Raw genomic sequence first — 23,601 nt, 5'->3', positions numbered from 1 at the left:
AATTTATAAAATATGTGGCAGTTGAAATCAGAATGGGTTTTACTGAACTCGACAGTTCAGAAAAGTTTTTGGCTACAATGGCTATCGTCAACATTAAACAATCCATGAATTAGTATTTAATCCATTGAGTAACTTTTTTGCAAGCTAAACTTTGTAAAATTCTAATAATTTAATGCGATTCAATGTCCAAATATTACAGAAATAATGCTAGATCTATGAAAAAAGAAAAATGCATTGCATATTGATGACTTAATTTATTATTCATGGGAAATATTGGTAATTGGCTTTATTTAGGATATATATATATATATATACACACACACATATATATATATATATAGGATAAATAGAATTAATTATTAAGACAGCTTCCTTTGATAAGAATAACACTATTCAAGAGATATTAAAGATTAAAAATTTCTACTAAAAATTCTCTATATAAATAGAAATTCATATTTTATAAAAGTTATGACTATATTAAGCTTTATTAATATGATTAAATTTTATTTAATTTTTATTATATATTTTTTATTTAATATTACATATTATACATATATATTATAAAATATTAAATTTATATCATAGTAAAATTTTTTAATTTTTCATACGATCACATAAATTTATATCTACTGTATTTATTCAAAGTTAATATAAAAATATATAAAAAATAATGTTCATATAAATTGTAATTGAACATAATACAATATTTTCCAGTAGAATACTTTCAACAGAAATTTATTATATTTATTTTACAAATTTCATTAGTATTTTTGAGATCTGTAAGTTTTGTGATAATACTCTTAATATTATAAATTATACTATTGGAGAAATATTATGTTTAAGTTCCATTTCATAATGAAATCATATTTTCATTATAATGTACAATCTTTAAAAATTTCTTTATTCAATAAAAATATAGGGACAATTATATTTATTGTTATAACTGCTTTATAGTCCGTATAATAAAATCTAGGAATATTTATACTAACATTTATACTAATAATGTTTATACTAATACTGTACAATAGAAAATATTAAAAACACGTTTACCTATACTTATAAATACGTGATGTCTATCGAGAGATATAAATAGAGATTAAACTTTTATTTTTAGAAAATGATACTTACTATGAGTTTCTTTACAATATTATATTATGTAAAAAATTTTAAAACATAAAAGTTATTTATTGACATTTTATTCACATTAAATATTCTTATTACATCAGATAAAAACTTCATAAAATAAATTATTTAAGTTTCGTTTAGATCGTATCTCATAGAGCTACAATATACTGTATTATAATCATAACATTTACTCTTATTATGTATAACAATGTATATTACAAGTGTTAAATGTTAAGCTTGCTTGAATAAATTCACGTTGCAAGTATTATTAGCAGAGACTGATTTTGTACAATAATTGTCGATTTCGTGAAAAATAAAAAAATATTCAAAAGAGTTAAAAATATTAACATGTCGATACAATATCTTAAATAGAAACAAACTCTGTAAATTGGAAGGGGGGGGGGCAGCATTGGTCTAATATAAATGTACGCAAATGTACACACACTAGAAGGTTGCATTGACCTCTCTCCGACGTGGAAAACGCTCCCGACTCTTTAAAGTTCAAGAGTTAAGAATCATCGAGGCCGAGAACTCGAGTTGTGCATAAATCATCGTCGCGCGAAAGGAACGGACGCATCCGTTTGCAGTACCTGCAATCCTCCAACTCCCAATGTACGACTATATAAATTTATTTGGCTGCGGCTGCCGGATTGGTGAGAGAAGCTTACTAGAGCGTTGAAAATTGAAAATTCAAAATGGCCGATATTTCCGCTCGACGGAATTAAAACAAAAAAGATGAAGCCCTCCCGGCTGTTCATTATGACATGCGCTGCCATGTATTAGTGTACGGCTGTGATTTGCACGTCGGCATCCCCGTTGCAGAACGCCTACTTGTGTGCGTGTGTCGTTGCAAATGAACGACGAAGGAGGAGGAGCGCGAAAAAAGCGCTCAAAGCGATCCTGGCGTTGGTCCCGTGCGAATGAGCTGCGATATTGTTTCTGTTGTCCAAGCCCTCTGCATTCGCTATTGCTACATCGTTGTTACGTTTTGTCTGCTCGTGCATATCTAAAAGCATAGGTCAAGATATGAGTGACTAGCTTTCGGCTGCGTACTAGGCGATAGCGACTAATGTGTGTAAAATGAATTCACCTCCTGTGAGATGCATACGATCAAAAGCTTTTAACCCTAGCATCGATATAAGCCTAATCGACATTTAATTGATATAGTCAATGAAATTGAGCCTCTTAATCAAAGCTTAGGCTAGCTGATAGAACACATTTTCCGAAAGTCAGTTTATAACAATCGTTTCCTGTATTCAAATACATTTGTAAATCAATAAATTGCATATTAGGAAATGACTATTTTATAAATATTACTACTTAATTTAACTTACAAGATTATTTATCAATCATTTTATTTAACAGATTAGTTCCAAAAAAATAAAAATAAACAAAAAATTATAATAAATATACTTTAGATCAATTATGTAGCAATAATTTTTATGAATGTAGTTTCGTTTTAAATACGTTTAAATATTTTATTAAATTTAATACGTTTTAAAATAAGTTAGTAGTTGTTTATTATGTAAATAAATAACAATTAATATGAATAAAAGCAATTTTATAGAACTTTAATTATCAATGCGAATGCCTTTTACTTATTATATGTAGACTGAAAAAAAAATTTTATAAAGTATTTTTTTATTTTAAAGTTTTAAGTAAAAAACGATACTTAATTAAATTAATATTTAATATACATCTTTGATGTAATATATTTTAATCGATGATATTAGTATAAAGCAAGGAAAGTTTTTTTTTTTTTAATAATTCATCGAAGTCATCTTTAAATGAAATACAAGCATTTCGAGATAAAACAAAATTTGCTTATCCCAACTTTTTATATAAAATTTGTGTATATGAGACTAGCGTGGGAAGAGGTAAAAGCTCTGCTTAAAAAGTCACGAAGGTTTTGGCCAGGCACTGCCATATCAATAAAAAGGGGCATGAGAATCGTGCGACTTTTGAGCCGCGAGCAATGTAACCGCGCTCGTCTGTGATTTTTGCACAAAGCACGGCCCACCATTCTTTGTTCTAAAATTATCAACGCGTCACACAATCGGCCAATGCCTGTACCTATACAAAGAATAGTGTTTTTCTCTTTTCTAGCATCGCTGACTACAGTGGAGAGTAAAAGAGGGGACTGTTGCAATGCAGCAGAACGGAGATGTTGGACCCGTATATTTTGCAGCATTGGAGCTTTACAGTTACTGAAATTGAAAAGCTCGCTATCGGAAGCTCGAGTCCTGCAGGTACGCACGATCATTCTTTTTTATTCTCGAAACATACCGTCAAAACCTTGGATGCACTTCTGTTGCTCAAATGCACACCGCTTTCATCAACTTCACCCGATGCAAACCAAAAGACACTGATATTCCAGTCCTCGAACTGGCTATCAATCAAAAACCACGCACCAATCAATCACCCAATAATGTAAAGGAATTACATTATTATGTGCTTAATGGAGACAAATAGTATTCTACAAGTCGTTTTTCTGTATTGTATACCATTTCTCTTTAATTAAAATAACAAAATTGTAACCTATCATAGAAAAAAAATATTTTCAATCATTATCATTTGTTTTTAAATTATAAATGTATTTTAATATTACCTTTAATATTTTCAATATAAATATAAATATAAATACTTTAAGCGTAAATATAAATATAAATACTTTAAACATAAATATTAATATAAATATTTTAAACATTAATTATACAATACTTTTGTCTAAATCGTTTGTCAATTTCATAATTTATTTAAAGATATAATTTTGCCTATATCTATTGAAAATCTATTATTACTTTTAAGGTAGTTTAAGTAATAAATAGATGTTATGTATAAAGTAATAATTAATAAATAGATAAATAGATGATAATGAATTTTTTTATAACAACATTATAGTTGTGAATATTTATAAGAAAAATAAGACGGTTCTTTTCAATTTAAAAAAAAAATTTGCAATTTTTATAAATATAAAATTGAGTTCTTTAATGCAAATAAGTATTAAGTAGAATGCACAAAATTTTGACAACAAACGTTATTTAAAAAATGTTTATGCATAATTTGTAGCTTACTTTGTTAATAAGAACGTTCGCTTACGAATTATAAAAATAAGAAAAGGTATTTGAAGTCAGAAGCGTTAAAAATGTATTTAAAGACGTTTTGTATCATTAATGGTCATGCATTATTCGGGGCCGTGAAAAAACTGCACGAAGTAGTATTTGCAGTAGTCTTAGTAGACGACACCTTAAAATATCAATGAACAATTTCTGAAATTTCAGTAATTCTTCTGAAACTTTGCAGCTGGTTGATGATCGTACGAGTATAGTCTTATTTCGATTCGTATTCCTATTCCCGAAAAGACAAACGGTGAGTGTGCCGGCAAATTATGCGTGTTTGAGCGAGGCTTCCGGTAGCCATCCGCGCGATCCGAAGGCGCCGCGGGCGGAAGGAGTGCCGGATGCCGACCAGGATCGTCGTTACCCCTGTATCTGCCTATCGATACGCATCGGTCTCTCTTTTCGAAACTGGCGGATCGTGACGCGTGAGGGCGCATTTCGCATAATTGGCGGTATAAAATCGATGCCACCTTTTATATATACTTCTACAACATGAAATGAAGGAGAAAGAGAGAGGATAAGAGGAGAGAGAGAGAGAGAGAGAGAGAGAGAGAGAGAGAGACAAGATAGCTTTTGTGGGCAATGACATTGGAATAAATGACAGATTGTGAGTAAATATATTTGAAAAAATTTTATTAATTCGATATATGAATGATTCGTTCTCTGAGAAAGCAAACTACACGTGAACTATTACGCATACTTGTACTAATTTTTTTTCTTCTTTACTTTCTCTGTATTCCATCCAATCCTATACTTTTTAAATTGAAAAATAATATAAAAAATTCATGAATTTCATTAGAGCGTTAGTGTGTTCACTTAGCTATTTCTTATGAATCGTAAATTTGTAAAAGCACATATCAAATGCTTATATAATTACACATTGTAATTTATTTATAAATAAAAATGTTAATTTATAAATCAAGTATAAAACAAATAACTCGTTTGCTAAGACAGAAGCAACATATATTATAGATAAGCATTACTGATGATATTAAAAAGAACAATTATATTTGTTGAAGAGCTTATTTTATTGTCCAACGGATCGATAGTCTGTAGGAATTATCTCTCAAATATAATGTGAACATGTCATTAGTCTCGTTAGTTGCCAAATATCTAGCAAAGCAGAATCATTTGCTTGGATCTTAGAAAATTTCAAATGGAAAATCGGTACAATATAGTCATAGGGGAATGCATTATTTTTGTAGTCATGCTTTGTTAAAACGCAGTGCCGATTGATATCTTTATATATTCGTACTTTTCGTTACTTTCATCTTTGCTCATATATTAATTCGATTTACTATTTTATAATATTTATGGTTAACAAATTTTCAGAGGCTTTCCACAGATTTCGTTTATCATTCTTAATAATCGTAAACTAACATGGTTAAAAATAAACGAACCTTGTTTATGATTGATTTAATAAATGAAGCAGAAAATCCACACCACTAGAAGAGAGGTATTGTAAAATACCTATAAACTTATATAATTATTATATATTAAATATATATTAAATATTATATATACTTATAAAAGTATAAAATGACAAAAATCAAGCATATCTATAGAGAAAAGCTAATGATTTGAACTGATTGATCTTATCAAAAGAATAGAAATTTTATATTTTCACTATTTAAAGCCTTAATTACATACATGCAATCATATTTTAGATATATAGTGTATTATATAGATATATTACTTTTTAAATAAATATACAATGAACATTGACAATTCTAATCATACTCGAGTAATCGACAAGCGGCAAGTACATGTATGTATTTCAAGTGCATCCCCATCTAAGTATATTAACATGCAAACATACAGGAACAACCGCGGAATATATATGAAGTATCAAATTAAAATTTCATTACCAAGTGAAATTCTCGTAATAAAATTTTTTTTCTTCGAAATTCGACGGCAAAAGAAAAGGAAAGTGCTTGAAAAACTACAACTGTAACTATACAACATTGACATTCAGAAGTATACGAATGTGAAAGGTGTATTAATATTCTTCCTTGATTCCTCCTAGCGTACATGATCATTTAGAGACAAATTTGAATGATAAATTACAATGAAAATGAGCTTGCTATGCTACAAGTTAATTATGAAATTATAATAATTCCAACACTTATCATTTATGTTCCAGGTAAATATTTTAGGATCTCAACGATGATTAACATCATTCCATCCTTACAGAATTTTGCTGAACAAACTAATTAATTGCACTATTTTATATCGATATTTTATAACAGAAGGCTCGAATTTCTTATACTAATTCCAATGGTACTAAATAGCCATCAAAATAATCATGTTTAATTAATACGTAAAAATTGACGCAAACGCTAGTATCATTTAAAAAATATTATAAATTATAATTATCATATTAGATATAAATTTATGTAAAACATCAACAGATTAGAGCAAAGAAATAAGGAAATTTCGTACTGTAAAAAGAAGAATTTATGATTTATAAAGGCACGTCGAATAAAAAGAGTTTTTATATTTATAATTTATTTAATATAATTAATATTAAGTACATTCTTATGTTAAAAACATTGATTATTAGAAAATTTGAGTTGTAAATACAGTTTTTATAGGTAATCAATAATAGCTACCAATTTGTGACATTCATTCATGAAACTATGATTTATCTACATTTTTATATTAATTATTATTATATTCTAATATAACTAAACATTTGTTATTAATTAAAATTGAATAGCTAATGTGATAATTAATGTTTTCTAGTCTGAAATCGATGTCACCATTATAAGAATAAGTTTTAGTTTATAATTTTTATAAAAGTAGTTTAACTGCCATTATACGCATTAAAATATACGAAATACTTTAAATAATAAATATTTATATTATAGAATTATTTGATATTATTTGAATATATTATATCAAAATGTTAAAAAAAAATTCTATTAAGAAACAAAAAATTTTTTATCGTTAAACATTTTTCTAAAGGAATTAAACATTTTTAATCCTATAATTTTAATTATTGAAAATACTTGTAATATATATCTCTTAAAAATTCAAGAATAAATATAAATACGATTATAGTTGATTAGCTAAAAAAAATGCGAATGTAATTATAAAAACCTAATCATTCATTACAATAATTTTACCAATCTGCCTTTCTTACTATTATATTTCATTAATATTAGACATTTGTGGTTTCAGAATTTATTTAATTGCACTGTATTATTAGTGAAATTATTAAACATATATTAAATAACATATATTAAAATAGTTTTCTATTCTATAATTCTTGAATATATAATTGATAATGTTACGTAGAGCTTAAAAAGTAATGTATAATACTTATTAATCGATCCATAACATAATTAGTTCATCTATTGGCAAAACGAAATTTTTTTTATTTAATTAAGTTTGAGGAAGGATGAACTTAGAGTCATACTCTCAGCCAATCATAAGAAGCTTCCGAAGCTCCGAGAGCTTATTCTTGTCCCGTTGCTAAAAAGCCAAAGGAACGCGAGTCCCCGTTTTACCTATCTATCTCAGTGCCTTTTAGATTCTTTAACATGAACTGAGGTCCACAATCTCCACCTTTTGATATATGCCTCCGCAAACCCTTAGTGAAAAAGTTAATGTAAATAAAAAAGAATGAAGAAAATGCACGTGGCCTTTGACTACCATTACCTTCTTATCCCATCTCTTTTTCTCTTCCTTTTCTCGTCAAGCTGAGCCCCTCACACCCCCTCCCCCCCCGCCACAATTGGACAGCTTTCTTAGGATGAGGGAGTTCCCTTTCCCTCTTCTCCTCTATATCCAATCGCGTATCCAATGGTTTCCATACATCGTCCATCGATCGTCTGCTCTCTCTTCTCTCACCGCTTTGACCGGGCGATTGCTGGTCTAATTGACAGGCCTGCCTCGGAAGATGTTTTATTACGCGTTTGTTTAATTACGCGCCGTTTGTCGAGGGCAGTTCGCGAACGCGCGTTATTTCGTTTATAGTATGCCGCTGCTAGCTACTTGGCTTTCTCGCAGGCAGGCGCTCCCACAAAGGCTACAAATAAAGCCGACGAGTGCCAAGAAGGGACGGGACTACTTTGTGCTTTAGTGCACGCACTACACAACTTTACGACGCGAGTGCTTGTATTTAAGCGAGCAGAGTGAATTGTTCTTAACACTACTAGATTGCGCATTTTTCCTCTCTCGATATGTTTCCTGCCTGCATTTTGCTCAAACGTTAAGACCAATAATGATTTTTTAAATTCATCATAATGCTCTCACGTAATGTAATGCACATCATGATTTCCACTTTATCGTACAATTGAAATATACGGACACGACTTGAACTCTTCATTTCAATTACTTATACAGGCAACTCGTTTGACTCGCGCTGAAAAGTTAATACAAAATTGTGACGAATAAGATTAATTTAAAGCAATATATAGTAAAATTATTAATAATATAGGCAATTTTAAATTTAAAACAGCTGTTGTCTACTATTTAAGTAAACCATAAAATAGCATAAATTATTATTGCATTAATAAATGTAGAGAGATAATAATTCAATTAAAGTATTTAGACAATTAATTGATTTGTTTTGACGAATTACTTATTTCTAGTACGCAATTTGTATAGTATAAATTTGCATGCTATGAATATATGAGACTTAGTACATTATATTCGTGTACGATTCAAATTATATGTGGCAGTTATATTCCTTTATTCGGCAATGTAGTATATAAACATTGTTTTGTAAATAAGAAATTTCAATAATGCATTGAATAAACAATAAAATTTTGTTTGAAATTAAAAAATAAAATTAGTAATACGGAAATTAGTGATACGATTATATTTTCTCTAATGAAAGCCCTCATTTAAGGTTCTTTATAAGTACACTCGTACTGATTAATTGGATTTTATTTAAAAACAACGAAAAAAAACGAAAAAAAAACAAAAAAAAAACAAAAAAAAACAATTAACTAAAAGAAATAGACTATTGATTAGAAAAGAAATAGACTATTGATACAGAAAGTAATGTTTATTAATATTTATACAACTTAGCGAATGTAGCTTCAGAAGGTTTGAATTTTTCGAAAATCTGCTTAATATTATCAAGTATTTTTACTTACTTTTAATTTAGTAAATAATTTTGTATGAAAACAATTTACGCATTGTGACAGAATAAGAAACCTGACAGGGTCCTACATGTACGAAGTATACAAGATTTGACCAAGTCTTTTTTCAGAATTTTCTTCAGAGTCCAATTATGCTAGGGCGAATATCATCCGATAACAAAGTTTCATCGACGACACTTCCGGTACTCGGGCGCGTGAAACGTTCCACTTGCGCGGCCGTGCAGAATAACTGCAAACAAAGGGCTAAGACTCCTCTCACTCACTGCTTTCACTGAAAACTAAACGAAGAAAGCGACTGTTACATTGTTAGGATGAGCTATTTTTTTTTCAGCCACACGTTCAGTCATGGCATACTACTCAACTTTTAAAATATTAGCTTTTTCGTTTTCCGACGGTGCTGTTTTCGTAGCCGAACTTGCACTTCCACTTAGATGGATCACTAGCTTTTTTACTATCATTATTGTTCAAATGAACATTTTATCTTCATTAAAAAGATTTATTTAAAATACTGGTACAGTCGAATAGAGATAATATAGCTAATAATATCTATTTTTTATTACCAAATGAAAAATAAAAAAAGAAAATTATTATTAAATTTTCTTTTATATCAATAATATTTTCATTCTAAATCTTTTAATTAATGCATAAGAATCTTAAAAAACATTATTTTCATTAAGTTAGTACGATCACAATAAGCTATTTGTATTGTTGATTTATTTTTAGAAATTTCTTATATAAAAAACTTGACTTTATAATTTTAATTCTGACTTTATAACAGTAATTCTGTCGTGAATTCTTATATCTTACAACTCTTAAAACAATAATCGATTAATTTTCTACCTAAAATTATTCAAATTATATTTATATAACTAAGAATCCATTACAGGAATTTTATTTTAATTCCTAGAGAAAATACCTTAAAATATTTTATTAAATCATTGTGACTATATTATTATTATTTTATGTGAACTTTTGATCTCTTGATAATTAATTATGAAATTAATTTTTAGTCATTGAAAAATACGTGTAAACAATATTAAAATTATATATAAACATTATATTTTTCATAAAATACAATATTCAATGACATGTCGAAGAATAATTATTGCTAAAAAAGTAAAATATTAAATTGATTAAAATACTTTTATGCATTGAAAATTAGATAATGCTTGTAAAAGTAATATTTATTATAACAAAAAAGGATTGTTTACATATTATAATACTGAAAGCGAAACCATATTATTGATCATTATTCATATTAAAATGAAAGTACTATGTATCTTCATGAAAGAGGCATGAAAATTGTCATATAAAAATTCTTTTGCAATAATTGTCTTTTGTTCTTTCTCAGACATCGAAAAATTCTGGAAGTTGGCAACTTCCTAGACAGTTTAAATTCGTTACGCTCAGCAAGCATCGGTAAAGATAGAAAATGGGACAAGATAGGATCATACTAGCCTTAACAATTAAAAATTCCTCACTGGAGTATCGACGCACTACCACTATAAACTCAACCATAATAATATGGAAATAATCGGCAGATTAAGTAGAACTCGCTACTTGCGTCATCACTCCGTCTACTTCATTCTGTTTTGAACACCTTATGACGCCAACGTCTATTCTACACACTCCCCCCAATCATCATCTTTCCCTTCCCCTTCTCACTCTCTCAATCTTTGTCTTTCTTAGTACCTTTTCACCACCTTTTCGTACTATTTATTACCCAAATATAACTCTCAACGTACATAATGCGTAAGTATATAAGCCTTGTAAAACCGATGCGTTTGTGTTTACACTGCCCTCAAACATCACTACAATTCTATTCTTTATTAGAGTCGTTTTGTTACCAATTTGAACTTCTTCAATACTTTATCTGCATATTAATTCGCTTTATTTTAATGTAAAAGACCAAGTAACTGTATGTATGTATATATATATATATATATATATATATATATATATATATATATATATTCTTGAACGATTAAGAAATTTTACTCAATTAACAGCACCATATCTATAACAGAATATTTAAAAATGAAGCCCTGCATTTTATTATTTAATTATTAACTTCTGCTCACTTTCAATTTTATATATACTTGATGAATAATAATCCTCGATACTATTACATTAATTTATATAATATGTTGATAAATCTTTTCAGATTTTCGTATATAAAAGTTCTTGTTTTCGTTAAACAATTTGTAACTCTAGAAAAAATAATGAAAAGATCATTTTTCTCCAATATTCGATACGTAAATTATTGTCATACTATAAGTTGTATTGTAAAAACGCGAGTAATTTTAAATGATTACAAACTATATTTAATTTAAAACATTGTTTTTAGTATTTTTATATATTACTATGAAACGCATTGAAATAGATAAATAATTTGAGAGTAATATATGTACTTTATATGCTATATTAAAATCAATATCTTTTAGCAAATAATATTATATTTAATAACAATCCGAATAAAGATTTTTTATTTTTTAATTTATTTTGATATCTATTTTATTACAATATCTATATGATTATATATCTAATAACACAGCTAATTATTAAAATGTGAAAATAAATATTATATATATGTAATAATGTTATTATTAATAATGTTAATTTTTTTATTAGAATTCTTTTTAATAGAATTCTTGTTATTATAAATAAATAATTCTATAAGAGGTGAATGACAATGTCAAAAAAATAATTTTAGTTTGCACTTAAAAAATACATTTCACTGCTTTAATATACACAAGAGATAACTTATATGTAACTAGACAATATTTAAGCATTAATTTCGTATTGTTATAACAGTTATACTATATGACGTTATGCTATTTATGCTTTATAAATTAAGAGAAACAAATAACTAAAATAACACGCAGAAAAATTATAATTTCTATAAATATATACTTTTCAAAGATTGATTAAAATTGAGAATCTTGTTGAGAAGAAATTATTTATAAGATAAAAAGAAACATAAGAAACAATGAAACATTTTTTTTAAATAACTTCCAAGCTTCAACGTCGATTATACGAGTGGTGACACTCGTTTATAGAATCTAAGCAAAGGAAACCGATATCTTTACTTTTACTGTGAACGCATTATTTATGATTTAATTCTTGAAACGAATTGTTCGGTGAAATAAAAAGTGTATTGAGGAAGAATAACGAGGGAAGGAAGAAGTTCTGCATAAAAAGCGGTAAATTTAATCGGCCATTATGTACTGCATGGAAGACTATCGTCTTTGTGCTCCCGACATAAATAAAGATTGGACAGGCGTTTTTCCGCAATTAGCTTTGCGAATTCTTTCGAATCGCGCATTTTTTGGAGCTAAATGACAAGCACGATTAAAAGGTTGACCATGAAGGTGGAGGGACCAAGAGTCCAGCTTCTCCGTGTTGCATCAAGGAGAATCGCCTACTTTATCCTTTATTTAAATTAGCTAAAGCCGCACGCTACTGCTTATTTGAATACAAGTATACATGACTGTGCACTTAAATATCAACACGCGAAATTATAATACAATAAGATTTTTGGAAAGTGCTCTTTTGACTCAAGGTAGACGCTGATGTATGCGAATGTATATCTGTTCAAAGGAAGAGCAACGTTGTTATTCCTATGGTCAATTGTCCTATGAATGGATTTATTTCTTTGAAAAATCACAGAGTTCATTTGATTTTTCGGCAATATTTTTTCCAAAGCCAATACTCATTATCTACACATTCAATTTCTTTTCTCTCTGCCCATTTCCAGTCTTTGTTGTCTCAAATGAATATCTATTTCATCGTAAATCAAATTTTTATCAATATGTCAAATTGATATATATTATATATCATTTAATTTTACTAAGTCAGCTAGAGCCAATGATACTTTATGAAATACATCCAAATACATTTAAATAGATATTTATTTGAAAAGAAAATTTATAATAGTATTAAACATACCATGCTAAATTATTCAATAGCCCTATTTTTCGCTTATAAAAAAATCTCTATATAATTTATGTATATTTAATCATCCCTATAATTGATTAATATTTTTTACAACTATTTTCTTATTTATAAAATTCATATTACAAGATTATTAAATATTTACCTATTTAGATGCCTTTTTATGTGCACTACTCAATATTACAAACATCATTATAAATTAATTGTATTAAATGTTAACAATTTATTTAAACAATTACTATAAGAGTTTAAACAACGCTTTCAAAAAGATTCCGGTTATAAGTATCTAAATCTGGTCATATATCTTCATTATAACAATTCATTAAATATAAATTGAAAGGTAAAATATAACTGCCTCCATATTTATATGAAACTATAAAATCAATTGATTTATATTATTATTGGGAAAAATTTATTGTTTTAATAAAAAATTCCAAATAAGAGCTTGAATTAATAATAAATTAATAATACTTTCAGCTCGTTAATCTATTATTAATCGTAAGGATATTAATCATTTTTAATCACTAATTTATTACTATTTACTACTACAAATTACAATTGTGAGATTTAGGGATTAAATATATGTTTTAAAAAATCATTAAGTATACAATTAAGTAGATTCAATCATCACATATAAATTATCACGACTTAGTGTCAGTACAATTATAGTTTATCATATGGATTGTCCTAAAGAAAATTGAAACTTCGTTAACATCGCAATTTTAATTTACTTTAAATGAATAAGAGTATAAAATATTTACAAAAAGTAAAAAAAAGTTATTTTATCCAAAATAGTGATATTATTTAAGTAACAGATTAACACTAATTTAAATTATATGAATATAAAAATAATATTAATATTCATAATAATACTTAACATGATATATATTATTATCATAGTTACTTTATAAATTTTAAGTTAACTGATAAGTCATATTGGTGTTTATTATTTGAAAAGAATAGTACAATAGTTTACTTAATCATTTATTCTTTGTATAATTAGGTACATAATAATTGGCTTACCTTTGGGTGTTAAGAACATGTGAAATAAAATATTTTATGACAATAAAAATAAAGAAAACAATAGAAGAAATAATAGAAAAAAATTCAAAAGTAAAAACTGTAAATACTTTTAAAAAATCATCCATTACGCGTCCTAATAATAGTTGGTTCTAATATGAAATAATGTAATACATACTTAGATTAAACACAATATATATATAAAGGGAATTTGAGCATGAATTGGTTTCATTATTCAGCCTTTATGAAATTGAATTAATTATTGGTTTAAGAGATACCCTTTTGTTTAAAACAATTAATTTCATATTGAAATAGTGTATGAAAATTTGGCTTCCTGTAACGAAGTATGGAACAATAGAATATGAAACATTTTTTAAAAATATTGTATAAATGTTATAATAAAGTTTATAATAATAAATATATTATAATACACACATAATAAATTTACATTGAAAAATGTGCAATCAACTTATTGTTAAGTGAAAATAGTAATAGATCATTATTTTATTTAATATTTATAGATACATAAGAAAGGAAGTGTCCTAATAAGTGTTTAAATTTGCTTGGAAATAAAGATGATTTTCTAATCAACGGAAATTGCATTCCAATGAAAACAAAACAATAAAGTAGCAAAAAGGTTACGCTGAAGATCGAAAAAGTTTTTTCCCACATCCCCTTGGGTAAGATGACCAGCACACAGGATATATCGCAAGCCACCTGGCCTGTTGCACTTCCTATCAAGATAATTTACGCGCATCCTTTACAATCGCGAATTAATTAATAAAATTACGTATATATAAAATATAAAATTTTAGTTCAGTGCTCGTAAATTGTGTGCTTGCATCATTCGCTTTTCAGCAGTGACTATCGTTACCTAAGCCATGAGTCTAACACAACTGAGTCAATTCATAAAATTTATAAAATGGGAAGAAAGGAACGCGGAATCTTGGATTTCAAAGCCAGAGATTTTTTTTAGGAGAAGCTATAATGTGCGTAAAATAGGGGGCTTTATATGTTATGCACAAATTCGCATCTCGGATGCATCACGGACACGAAACCCTTCCTGCGCTAATTCATTAATTGCTTTATTTTCAATGGGATTAAATACTTCGCAGCTATATTTCGTACTTGCAGACACGGACTGATGAGAATCAGGAATTTAAGTAACATTCTCCCTGTGGAAATGTCTAAATGTTTCGATTCCGTAATCTTAACGGGCCCTTGGTATACATTATTTTTCAATTTAGAATATACTGCCAAGCATAAAGTTGAAAAAAGATACAATCAATTATCTTCTGTACAAATATTAATAAATTATTCATTATAAATTTGGTTTGTTCTTTCGTAAAATTGACAACTACTCAATATTGATTTACTTGCTAAATCATCAATGTTAAGTATTTTAACATATAATTTTTTTATAATTTTCATAATTAAAGCTATGTTCACTGAATGTGCAATTATTTACAAATATAAGCTAAGAAATCTGAAAATCCTAGGTTCTCATCGTAGGAGATTAAAAAAATTGAAAAAAGATAAAACGATTGAATAGCGTAAAGTTATTGTGCCTGGTGGTGGACAGATTTCCAGGGCTCTAATTAATAAATTAGAGCCAAGATAAACATTGGAGTTAAAGGGCCGTTATTATGAATACCGCATTATGAATATGTGATTATAGTCAATCAGCAATAATCTCTATAATTGTGCAGCAATATCCATTTATTATTCAATTTAGAACCATGGTGCCGATAGATACTTTAGTGCAATGCTTCTTTTCTGATATGTTAATTCTCGCAACAACCGCTTCCATACGACGCTTGGAGAATTTATCTCGACCTGCTGTCGACGACAAATGTAGCCGACGCCACGCTGTCTGCGCAACTCACCTAAATCCGATCTCTGTTTACATGGCGACTTATCATGCATCCCAGAAATCCTACACTGCTTTTTACCATGGCATTTCAAGTCAGTTGCATTTTACCAAGAATTTTCACAGACAACCGCTAGCCTACCCCCTATTGTGCATTAATTCTTCTTTTTACCTCGCTCGCCAATAGGTAAATATTGTGAATCCGTAAGCTTTAGTCTCTTTCAATTATAAAATCAAGCGGTCAAAATAAATTATTCACAAGATTCTATGAATATGCCCATATTATTATATGAAAAATATTTTGATTTAATTTAAATTTAAAAATATTTTTTTATATAATATTTTTATGTAACATTAATTAGTATTAGAACTATAATTATAGTTGATGATCAAGCCACCGCCGAAGAACAAATCGCTTATTGTAATGAAACTGTTTTATATAATGATTGCATATTATAAATTCAATATTGTAACTGAATTAAAGTGCAATTAAATAAATAATAGAAAAATATTTTAGTGTTTATTTACATAATTTCTTTGACACATTATGATGAATATATTGGTACCATTAATATGTGTCATTTTAAGTATTACAAAAAGGCTACTAATTGCATTACTAAAAAGAGTTTTATGATTCGTTAGAATCTATTTTAATTGCTACCGCTAATTTATGATAACAATAAGGAGACTCAAATTCTTTATAAATTATAATAATCAAATAATTACTTCTATTCATATTAACAATTATCCATAAATTATATATTATCAATAAATTCTTATAAATTTTTATTAATTTACGTTTGTATTTTAAAAATTAGAAAATTTAAATATTAAAAAGAACAACAATGGATTAACAAAACATACGTTTATATCTTCATTTAGACTTTTCCTTTCCTAAGTGCTAAAAATGTTTGAAAAATTTTATGATCCCTTTATCATTTTCAAAAATTACGTAAATCAGTGTATAAATAATCATACGAATTCTCGAAATATTTAAACAAACCGAATAAACTAAAGTAGGCCAATAAATTAATAAACTCATTAGTTAATGTTATTTTAAATAATTAATCTTTTTAAATAGTCCAGGAACATTATACTTGACACTCTCTATTATGCAAAGCTTATATACAGATTTTATGTAAATTCATGTTAATTCTGTAACCCTATAATTGGAAACATAATTAATTTCTTGATATCGCGTGGGCAGGCTCATGGAATTCAAGTTCCGCTTTTCTGTTGTTCGTGAGTTTTTGCGATCACGCGTGAACGGGATCATCGATCATGGAGAAATGCGTTTATTATACTTGGATTCTGCTTATCTTATCAGGCTAACTTCTTGACGAATCTGATGCATACTTTAGATTAATTATGGCATACCTAGTCAATGGTTAAACATATAAAAAAGAAATGATGTACACAGTTAAACTTTGTATCCACTGCTGTATAAAATGTGCATGCGCGCGCGCGCGCGTGTGTGTGTATGTGTGTTTGAAAGAGAATGTTTATTTAAATTATTATATATACAAAGAAATTTCATCATTTATTCTAATATTAATGGAAAGAAAAAAAAGAGCTTTAATATTTATAAGGTACAGTATTCTAATGTATACTATATTCTTAGAAATTGTATTAAACTTCAAATAATATATAATTACATGATAATTAACTATTACTTAAAGTCAAGAAATTAAAATTTTCCTTATTTATCTCTACGAAATATTCATTTATAAAGCTAATTATTAGCACTTGTTAAGAGTTCCACCGTTTACAGTAAAAATTAAGTAAGTGATGGATTTCATTAGGAATTAAAGGCAATGAAGAAATGAAGATTTTTAAATGTGGCTATATTTAGAATTTTTGTGGTGTAAAAGTTGAAATAGCTCGAAGTGAGAAAATGTTCAATTTCACCAAGATATTACTTCAGTTTCTAGAATAACATATGAAGACGCATGATTGGTAATTATTCATCCTCGTTTAAGATGAAATTCGAGTACATTTTGTGTTGCAAAGGAAAAGAAATGCATTTACTGAGCACTCCTTCGACTTTAAAAAGGCTGCTCATACTGTGGAATTTATGAAACTACACAGTAAGAGGTACAACAATGACCAAGGATTTTCGGGAATCTGCGGAATGAAGTCGTTCGGAGTTTCAAGTGCTTATTGCGAATAAGAAAACAAACAGGTTGTAATTCGCCATTATAAATCTTTTGTTTTTTTATGCATTCTCCTTTACCTTACGTTCTTTTGTTGGTCTTTGTTTGTGCTCACACTTTCTTATCGTATACCGCAAATGTTATGCATATTTGTCAATTTATAATTCTTGCGAAATATGTAGAAACTTAATAGTTAGCCTTAAAAAAATCTTTCAAGTGGTACATTCTAGGCTGTAATTCATAGGAAACCATTACGCTATGTTGTCCACATAACAGCATTTGTAATTCGACAATATACTCAATTTATAATAAAATAATTCAATATAATAATTGAACGACTTCATTTTCTATTACGAATTAAAGGACTTGGAAAACATTAAACTAATCAAATTATGCCTTTATTGTTTTCTTTTACATTCATAATAGAATAATGGAGCGATCGTATTACTATAAATTAAATAAGCCAGACTTATTAAGAAAATTTATGAAAAAAAAAAAGAAACGAGCTAAAAATGTCATTTGAGAAAAAATAAATGATCATAGCTTCAGATTATGTTATCTAAATACATAGGTATGTCTAAGGACTGAAAGAAAAATTAATAAAAACGTAATTAAATCGAGCCTGCGCAGGTCATAGCCCTTATAATGTTAAATGTCTGTAGTATTTCAAAAATAGGATTATTCTATTAAGTTGTGGAATAATTATAATATAAAGGCCTCCTACCGTTATTCAAATAAGCAAATAACAAATAAATGTCATCTTAGAAGCAATAAGTTAGTCGAACTATGAAGTAAGCGATTTTGTAAATTTTGTAAATATTACGCAAATATTTCCAGGGAAACCTAGTTTTTATATAAGAAAAAAAATTGAATTTAGATATAGTGTATAGATAATTGGTTATTCTTATGTCTTTTAACCTCCTTTCTTTACTTCACGTTCACAGTTCTTTTTCTTTTCTTTTCTTTTTTATTCATTTCTACTTTTTTCCTTTTTTTTCGTATATTACTTTCTATTACAAGTGTAATAGCATTTTTTACATCTTTATCTAACATTTTTGTTTTGGAAAGGCATCGAACTCCGCTCATTGTATACGTTTGCGTTTCTTCATCCCTTATCCACTTCCTTTAACCAGCATTATCCCCTTTTTCGAGTTCACTCGTGCTTTACTGGTCGATTCTCTCGCTTTACACGTAAACGGCTTCATTTCGTTTTAACGTCGTCCTGTCGTAAAAGTCGGAGCACATTAGGTTCGCATATAGTTACTGTCTTCCAACGCGCCAGTTTCAGAAAAGAAATGAAGGAAGTCTGCGCCTTCTCACCTTCGCCTTTTGCACTTCTATACTCACGCCTCATCATACTTTTAAATATGGCACTCTCCTGCGAGCCTCTCGTTCTTGTTAAAAAATGTCGCTCATCATACCCTCATTTTTCGCTTTTAATTTGCAGCGTAGGAGCGAAAGAAAACAATATTAACAACTCTTTCGCGCTTTATCGCCTCGTACACATCGGGTAATCTGTTCTCAGTGAGATCAGTGCCTGTACGCATGCGCACTCCAATAAAAATGTCTGCCGCCAGTGACAGACGTTAAACCAACGTTAATTTGTTCTGAAAATGCAGCATTAATGGAATAACTTTTTATCTACTCTCTAATTAAAGAGTTTATTCCTGCATAAAAACAGGAAGCACGGATTTTACTGTCTTTCATGGAGGCTTATAGTAAACGCTTTTTTAATAACATTTTTTTAAACCGTAAGTACATCTGTTTAGTGGCTGTAAAATAGGTACCATCAACTTACGGTCTATCCCACCAACCACATCATTATAAAAGGCTCTAATTAAAAAAAATACTTACACTTATGCAAAGACTACCTTCGCTGAATATATATATTAAAAGAAGGCTCCATTATACTCTTCCACTCTTGTTCAATTTAAGTAACCTTAAAGTTTATCGGTATTTAACCCGTTAGGAGGAGTAATAAATTTGTATACTATTATTCATATGGATAATGATTTGTGTATATATAATAGAATACATATAGTACGTATTTGAAATTCGGTAAATTTTAATCTAGATTGTTATTACCCATTGTTTATTATTACTTTTCATATTTAAAAAAAAACACTGATTTAACTTAAGAATTGTAATCAATATAATACGTACTAATGAACTAAGTACTAAAGAATAATCATAAGAAACAGTTGCTTTTGAAACTAATACATTTTAAGAAAATCAATAAACGAACTGCTTATCATTTTGTCCATCAATTTTTGAAAAATGATTGAATATAATTTCAATGTAATGATGAAATATAATTTTATAGACAGTGAATAAATTTTATTTTATTTAAATGATTCATTATTGTTAATACTAATATTATCATTATCATTATTATTATTATTATTATTATTATTATTATTATTATTATTATTATTATTTATTATTTTTATCTACATGTATTTAAATTATTTATATTTATATAAATATTTTAATAAGTTCATATTGGTCAGGCATATATTTGAATAAGGATCTAATATACCTAAATATAGAAATTGCACGTACTTTGGACAGTTCATTAATTTGTACTTTTATATAATTTATGAAAAATTAAGAAACTTATATACTTAAACTTTCTCATTTAAACTAAAATAAAAATTAAACTTTTAAAAATAATTCTATATAAAGGTATTTTCTTTGCTTTACCGTTGAAAATTTTAATTATAAAATTTTTATTTATGAAAAGTTACATATTGCTATCATACAATTTATTACTGACTTATCCAATTAAGTCGTTATAAGAAGCTTAATAAAAATATTGAGTTTCTTAAATTAAGAATTTTTTAGGTGATAAAAATTGTTGTAGAAATATAATTCTGAACAAAATATATATGTCAATTAAATTTTGAACAAGAAAAATTTGATGGGTCTCAGTAATGAAATACATCGAACAAAAGAACATTTAGACTTTATTTGATATTCTTTTTTTTTTTGTATTTTTTGTATAATTACTATTCATATGCTGAAAAATATAAAATAACACTTGGAAACAAAAGAATATATGCAATATTGTGAATTGCGCTTCCTGCGTCGAAATAAGACAAGATGTGGAGGTGAAAAATTAATAAGTACCTTCCATACATCTTAATAGCACTACGCGCTAAAGGAAAAGTGGTATGGAGGCGAAAAAAGCAAGAATATGTGGGAAAATCGCCGGAAAACGAAACGAAACGAGCTGTAAGATTCCATGACCGACGCTGCGCGTCTCTCATTTATAATAACGGAAATACACCTCTCATGTTGTAATCATCGGCCCAATTCTCACCCGACCCGCAACTGTTTACAATTAAATATGAAATCCACACTCTGACATTTTCATCAGTTGCATCTTTACAGAAACAAAGAAAACAGCCTCAAAATATTTCGGATTTTAACAAACACTTTAAAAATTTATATTAATTAACTAGTACTTCTTTATATTTTATTTCTAAAAGACACTTTCAAAATTGACATTATCTATTGAGTACCCTGTACTTTAGTTAATTAATATATGAAAATGCACTTTGTTTGTGTATTTATTTAAATATGTTATAATTTGATTCACTGTAATATCAATATTATTATAATTGTAAAGTATTTGTTAAAAATTAAATTTTTTATCAGAAGTTATAGAGATTTAATTAGAATCTACATGTAAATTCATTACCTAAATGTATTCTGAAAACATTAATTAAAATTCTGATGTTACTTTAGTATTAAGTAGTTTGAATTATTGCAATATTCTAATACTAAAGTTATTTAATAAAGTACATAATCGAAATATAAGGCAATTTAATATGTATTATCTATAATCTATTTAATAATAAAGTTCATATTAGAAAATATTATAATTGAATATCAATTACAAAATAAATAATTTATAATACTTTTTAAATAATTTGTCATGATGACGAAGTAAATGTTATTAACATTATGTAAAAAGCTAAAGCTGGACAAAATAGAAGATTGTCAAATATCTAATTCAATATTTAAAATATCCATCCAAATTCCTTTAATCACTTTAATTATTTCATCACATTGCGCAAAACTTAAGGAAAATACTTTCATTGTCTATAGTGTGGTTAGAAGCGGGGAACAGCGACTGTTTGAGCTAGTCGACGCCATCATAGCGTCACGACAGACGTTTGTTATAGCAATGGCCTTTATCACATTTTTCTTCAGACTGTGCAATGCATTCGTAAAAACTAATATTCTATTTCTTGAATGTATTTGCGCGTTGGGGCAGGTGATCTATTGCGCAAAGCACTAGAAAAAAGCTAAACGTACTCGTTTTTTTTATATAGTAGATTCAGACTATAAAATGAATTTTAAAATTTTATCTCTTTTTCACCAATATCGATAATATATACATTCATGCACTATATATATAAATATATATATATATATATATATATATATATATATATATGCATATTATATATATGCATATTATATATGCATATTATATATTTTGTATCATACATTCGGGGAACTTCTGCTACATAATATATAATAATGTATAATTTATTGTACTAAACTTACATTGTGTTAAACTTAGTAATTGTTAATTGCATTAAAAACTCTTCAGAAGAAAAATGATTATGAACTATTAATATTAAAATATATTTAAAACAATCAGCATTTGAAATGGCATTATATCTGTTAATCGATTGATAGTGTAGCATATATCAAGTGAAAAACAAAGAAATAGAATTAATTGTTTTCTCTTCAATGCTTAAATAGGATAAGTTTGAATTTCCTGCTAACATATCTATCACTATCAATTTTTTTTATACTCTTAGTTACTATATTCTGTTCTAATAAATTTTCAAAGTATTGATTAAATATGATCAGTTCACTAATTGTCATATTATCAACTCAATTTATTATATAAAGCAGAAATTAATATTAAAATTGCTCAGAATTGTATAAACGAAATAATTTAAAGAAAGTAAACATTTAATATTTTCAACTTTTTGTTACAAATGCAACTTCGCGTGGGTTATAATATGTAAATAGTATTTGCTTGATAAATAACGATACTGAAGCACAATTATCAATTTGCAAACTTGTAAGCTTACATTATAAACCTCAAATACAGTTGTACACATAATCAGCGCGAGACTTTGTTGTTTCTGTTAAAAACAATTTTTATATTCTCTGTATACTAATTTTTCTATTTATATACTAATAATGTATTTATTTGTGAT

The sequence above is a fragment of the Ceratosolen solmsi genome, unplaced genomic scaffold (genome assembly GCF_000503995.2).
Source record: "Ceratosolen solmsi marchali unplaced genomic scaffold, CerSol_1.0 scaffold45, whole genome shotgun sequence".
Classification (NCBI taxonomy): Eukaryota; Metazoa; Arthropoda; class Insecta; order Hymenoptera; family Agaonidae; genus Ceratosolen; species Ceratosolen solmsi.
Note: the sequence above shows the minus strand (reverse complement) of the source record.